The sequence below is a fragment of the Octodon degus genome, unplaced genomic scaffold (assembly GCF_000260255.1).
Source record: "Octodon degus isolate 3935 unplaced genomic scaffold, OctDeg1.0 scaffold00122, whole genome shotgun sequence".
Taxonomy (NCBI): Eukaryota; Metazoa; Chordata; class Mammalia; order Rodentia; family Octodontidae; genus Octodon; species Octodon degus.
The window spans coordinates 3043584-3049825 of NW_004524698.1; the positions used below are offsets into that span (position 1 = coordinate 3043584).

The following is a 6242-nucleotide window of genomic DNA, read 5'->3' on the forward strand; positions in this document are numbered from 1 at the left end:
CTCCCTCTTGTCACCTCATTAGCATAAATTATGGAGTATTACAAAAGAACTCTGTAAAACACTTATGATCAAGTAATCCCAAAAGTTTTAGGGATTCTTCTACCAATCCAGGGCAAAGGCCAAATACATATACTACCTGTGGAAACTGCATTAAGACCACAGTACCTACTCCCTTTTATCTCAATTCTACCAAATCATTCATCTTTGGAGCTATTAGTGGCAGTTCTCTTGTGTATCACAGGTCTCTTGTAGCCTGGAGAACTGTAATTTGGCATTATAATGTTTTGGGGGGTAAGATGGAAGTGGTAGATCTAGGTCATCAGATATAGAAGCATTGAAATGAAACATCCCACTTGATTCCTCCACACTCAAGTTACAAGCAAGCTTTGCTTTAAGAAAATTTAACTCAGGTGTAGTGGCATATGACTGTAGTGACAGCTCTCCTGGAAGCTGAAGTAGGAGGATAACAACTTGTGACTTAGCGAGACCCTCACTCAAAAGAAAAAAGAAAAAGAGATTATTATGGAAAATATAGCTCAGGGAAAAAGTCCCCAATACTGATGGAGAAAGGAGAGAGAGAGAGAGAGAGAGAGAGAGAGAGAGAGAGAGAGAGAGAGAGAGAGAGAATAAAATAAAAAAGAAAAGAGAATTCATTACATATAAGTTCAGATACATACCTACTTGACTAATTACATCATCAAAGAATTTTCATTTAACAATAGAAATTTTCCAATTTTAATTTTAAAATTATGGTTACAGATGTATAACATTAAATGTGCCATCTTAATGATTTTTAATATATAGTGCAATAGTACTGAGTATATTCACAATGCTGAGCAATAGATCTCTAGAACTTTTTCATCTTGCAAAAATGTAGGTCCAGTTAAACACTATTTCCTCTTTTTTCTTTCCCACAGTCCTTCGTAAACACCCTTCTATTTTCTAGTGAGTTTGTTTTGTTTTGTTTTTTTGTACCAGGCATCAAACTCAGACCTTGCACTTGCCAGGCAGGTGCTTATGCCACTGAACTATCTCCACAGCCCTCTAGTTTCTGTTTTCTGTGATGTTGAACATATGACAAATAAGTAGTATTATACAGCCTTTGTCCTTTTGTGTCTGTCTTATTTCATTTAGCAGGGGCCAGGAAGATAGCTCCGTAGAATAAGTGCCTGCCTGGCAAGCACAAGGTCCTGAGCTCAATCCCCAGTACCGCAAAAACAACAACAACAAAAAACATTTAGCATAATGGCTTCAGGATTCATCCACACTGGAGCTTATGGCAGGATTTCTTTCTTTTTAATGGCTAAATGTATCATTATACATTATACCCACATTTTATTTATTCATTCTCCTCTCTATGAACATTTGGATTATTTCTGTCTCAGCTATGGTGAATAAAATGTCTTTGAGATCCTGAAATGACTTTGAATATATACCCAGAAGTAGGATTGCTAGATCACACAATAATTCATATCTTTTTTTTTTTTTTTTTTTTTTGGCAGAACCGGGGATTGAACTCAGACACTTGTGCTTGTCAGGGAAGCACTTATTCTACTGAGCCATCTCCCCAGCCCCATATTTTAATTTTTTGAGAATTCTTCATACTGTTTTCTGCAGTAGTTCACTATTTGACGCTGCCACCAACAGAACAGTTCCAAATTCACCTCCTCACCAACACTTGTTCTCCATTTCTCCAGATTCTTTCAGAGGTTAATTCCTTACTATCTGAAAACAGAGCTCTGTTTTTCCTCATATACTCACCTGAGAAGCCTCTGCACTTTTATTGAGATAAATGTGACAAGAGTTGCACAAAATACCAAGGAAATGTTGGTAACCGCAAAGCAAGGCCTGAAAAGGGCTAATTAATGAAATTGCCTCATTCCTTTTGATTCAAATCTCTAGCAACTAGCACAAATTTGGGGCCTCTGGGTTTATAGTATCAGCTTATATGATGGTTGTTTGTTTGCTTGCTCGATAGATTGACTTGCTTTTTTATTTTTAAAGGGAGGAATACTTTCACCTGGTCCACCCCGGTACCAATAGCTGCAGTTTCCTCCTCCTGAGTAGGACACATACATCCATTTCCAGTACCGAGAGGCTTCCTTGAGCGCTCACCCCAAATGCCTGTTATTACTCAGATTAACAATGTCATCAATCATCCATGTTCTGTGAGCATCTGCAATTGGCGGACACTACACAGAGCCCAGAGGTAGGCATGCCTCGTGGGTCTCTAATCTGAGCAGACAGGTAGAGCAGAGACAAAGGAAAAGATAAGCATGCATCTGAGACTCCGGGCTTTTCTTGCCTGCAGTTGTCTGGTGATGTATCATACAGAGAAAGTAAACCATCAAAGCCCAGAACTCCTTGCCTGTCCTGAGTCACACAGGTGCAGCTCTTGGTCCAGGAATCAGAGGAGGGCATGAGGTTATATTTTGACCTCTCTCACCCTCTCATTTGTACAAAAAGGCATAGAAAAATGGGTGTGAGTGGTAAGATGTTATATCTGTCATCTCTAAATTGCAGAACATGATTAAGAACCTTGGTTATTTTTGCCATTTGGGGCAGATGGTGGCCATACTGTGGTACTGCCTAAATACAGTAAGATTTTGGGCTGCCCTTGAGACAGACCAATAGTTGTCACCTACTAAGGAAGCAGAGGGGACAGCCAAAAAGTGCAAGAGAGAGCACTGGTAAGTCCACCAGGCAACAAATAAAGACCAACTACAGGGACGGTCTGAGAGACAAAGAAAGCAGAAAAACTGAATTGTGGCTATGAGAGGCAGCTGGCTGAGGGGAATGGTTGTTGCAAAATAGAAGAGTCATTCACATTTCAGGAATGTTGAAGGACAGATTGGAGGTGAAGGTGCGCTCCTGGAAGGTTGTTAGCACTCCCACAATTCCAGAGATAGTTCTGAGAATATATACCTCTTGAAGGAATCAGAAAAAGACCATGTGCAGGAACTGTCCCCATGAGTAACATCCATACCTGGGGGCCTCTAGAGCTGTACGCAATCCTTAAAAATTTCCTTCTAATTCAGGAGCTACTAGAAAGACCTCCAGAGCTTTTTCCTTGTATTAGTTAATTTATTCACTTGATCTGAGAATGAAACTCTAATAAAAGACATCCAGCGGGAAAGACATTCAGTGTATAGCAAATGTTTCTTTAGTCTGAAAAGTGTCAAAAAAAAAAAAAAAAGTCACTGGGAAGCTCTCTGAATACCCTCTACAAAGATGCTTGGGCTTGCAAGCAAAGGAAAGCCTAAGGCCATGGGAGGAGACCAGATACTTCCAAAGAAAGAAGTAAATGGGGTTTTATTTCACTTTCAACCAGTACAGATGAATTGAAGACCTCGTTCATTATGACAACTTTAATCATGATTTATGTAATTTTATACATTTCAATTTAACTAAATGAAAAATCATCAAGCTAGTCAAGTGTATAATCCCCTAAACGAATTACCCAATTGTTTTTCTTTAATAATAATGGGATGTTTACTGTCTTTGTCACTCTCTCATTGCTGGGACCAAAAGACATAAAACCAGAAAAGGAGAGGTTTGTTTTGGCTGACAGTTTCAGAAGTCTCACCCTGCCTGATCAGCTGGCTTCAACACAGAAAACACCTGGTGTAGAGTCTGGGAGGAAAGCTACTCACATTACGGTGCTCAGGAGGCAGAGAAAGTGGAGGAGAAGCAAGACAGGGACATATACCCTTTCAAGTCACGCCCCAGTGATCTTCTTCGTCCAGCTAGCCCCCACCTCCTGGCGGCACATTCAGCTAAGAATTCATCAATAGAAAAGTCAGTGGTTTTTACAGTACCTCTGTGACATCGTCACCTCCAAAAGTCCCACTTCTGAACACATGAGGCTTTGCAGGAGCATTTTAGATTTGAAACATAGCAATCCACCCTGTCCCTCAATGGATGCATGGCACTCAATGGCCCTCAGCCCATCTCCTATGTATAATGCATTTAGTCTATCTCCAGTGCACACCAGTCTTCGAAGTTCTGGAGTTGCTGAAAAGTACAAAAGACTCTTCTGAGACTAGAGACAAACTCTTAGTTGTGAGTCCCTATTTTAAAAAAGGGACAAAGGAAAAACAACACAGCAAAACAATGACAATTAAAAACATTCGCATTTCAAAAGGGATAGATGGATTAAAAAAAAATTGAGGGCTTCATGCTGCTGCGCCTGGTGGCCTTCCACCTGGGGCTCCTCTTCCTGTGGCTCTTCCAGGGCTTGTCCTGCACCCTCATAGCGGTAAAGAGGAGCTCCTGCAGGCTGGGGACATAGCTTAGTAGTATAAGCACCTGACTGGCAAGCGCAGGGTTCTAAGTTCAATCCCCGGTACTGCAAAAAAAAAGGAGCTCCTAGGCCACACTGGCACCTTCCTCAGCCTCACCTCCAACACCAGAGCCAGGCCGAGCGCGTCCGAGCCTTCCACAGACAGGCCTTCGAGTATATCTCTGTTGCCCAGCACATTGACAAGGACGAGAAAGCAGGACAGAAGGGGCAAGCTATGCAATGGTATAAGAAAGGTATCGAAGAACTATAAAAAGGAATAGCTATCACAGTTACAGGACAAGGTGAGCAACGTGAAAGAGCTAGACATCTCCAAGCAAAAATGATGCCTAATTTGGTTACGCCCATGGAGCGTTTAGGACCTCTAGAAAAGCTGCAACCAGGTTTACAATTTTTGAAGGGAAAAATGGAAGTCTATAAAGACTGTACTAACTTGACATGCTAAAATGGACATCTCCAGTCAGAAAGTGGAGCTGTTCCAGAAAGAAAAGATCCCTTAACATATGGTAGTAATTCATTGCCACGTTCAGAGACAGTTATGAAAACTGGATCCACAGACCTTTCAGGTCACCACAGAGCACCCAATTGCAGTGGTTTGTCCATGGTTTCTGTAACAAGACAGGGACTTGGTCCTACAACTGTCACTCATAAGGGTACTCCAAAAACAAATAGGACAAATAAAACTTCAACCTCTACAACTGCTGCTCAGAAAAAGAAAGACTTGAAGAATTTTAGGAATGTGAACAGCAACCTTGCGGACCTTAGAATGAATGAAATTGTGGACCATGGGACAGCTGTTAAATTTGATGATATAGCTGGTCAAGAGTTGGCAAAACAAGCTTTGCAAGAAATTGCTATTCTTCCTTCTCTGAGGCCTGAGTTGTTTACAAGGGATTATGACTCTTTGGTCCACCTGGAAATGGAAAGACAATGCTGGCTAAAGCAGTAGTTACTGAATCTAATGCAACCTTTTTAAATATCAGTGCTGCAAGCTTAACTTCAAAATATGTGGGAGAAGGCGAAAAATTGGTAAGAGCTCTTTTTGCTGTGGCTCGAGAACTTCTTCAGCCTCCTATAATTTTTATAGATGAAGTTGACAGCCTTTTGTGTGAAAGAAGAGAAGGAGAGCAGATGCTAGTAGATGTTTGAAACCTGAGTTTCTAGTAGAATTTGATGGTGCACAGTCTGCTGGAGTTGACAGAGTACTTGTAATAGGTGCAACTAACAGACCTCAAGAGCTTCATGAGGCTGTTCTCAGGCAGTTCATCAAATGGGTTCATGTATCTTTACCAAATGAGAAGAGAAGATTACTTTTACTTAAAAATCTGTTATGTAAACAAGGAAGTCCACTGGCACAAAAAGAACTAACACAACTTGCTAGAGTGACTGATGAACAGTCAGAAAGTGGCCTAACAGCTTCGGCAAAAGATGCAGCATTGGGACCTATCCGAGAACTGAAACCAGAACAGGTGAAGACTACACCTGCCAGTGAGATGCAAAGTACTCAATTATCTGACTTCACTGAATCCTTGAAAAAAATAAAACACAGTGTGAGTCCTCAAGCTTCAGAAGCATATGTATGTTGGAACAAGGACTTTGGAGATACCACTGTTTAGAGAAATGCCTTTGTAAGCCTGCAGAACATTTACTTAACAAGAGAGAAGCGTCTGATCTTCAGTGAGCAGTTATCAACTACAAAAACTCAACCTAAGTTTACATGACTTTTCCGAGTTATTTGTATATCAAACTTGAATAAGAAAACAGTACACAATGTAAATGGAGTATTTTGTTGTTTAAGGCCTACTTGCCTGGGTGGTCATGGGACCTCAATGGGCACTTAAATCAGAGCACAACAAAAAATGAATCTGGTCTCTTACCAATATAATCCTAATGTAAATAATAATTTGTATATTGTGTTGCAGGTGAAAGTACTCCAGAGACA

At 40.7% G+C, this 6242-nt stretch overlaps 1 pseudogene; it reads left to right on the forward strand.

Moving 5' to 3' along the window:
• The first annotated feature begins 3963 nt into the window (after positions 1–3963).
• On the forward strand, positions 3964–5989 carry LOC101577762 (annotated as a pseudogene).
• Positions 5990–6242: the final 253 nt, after the last annotated feature.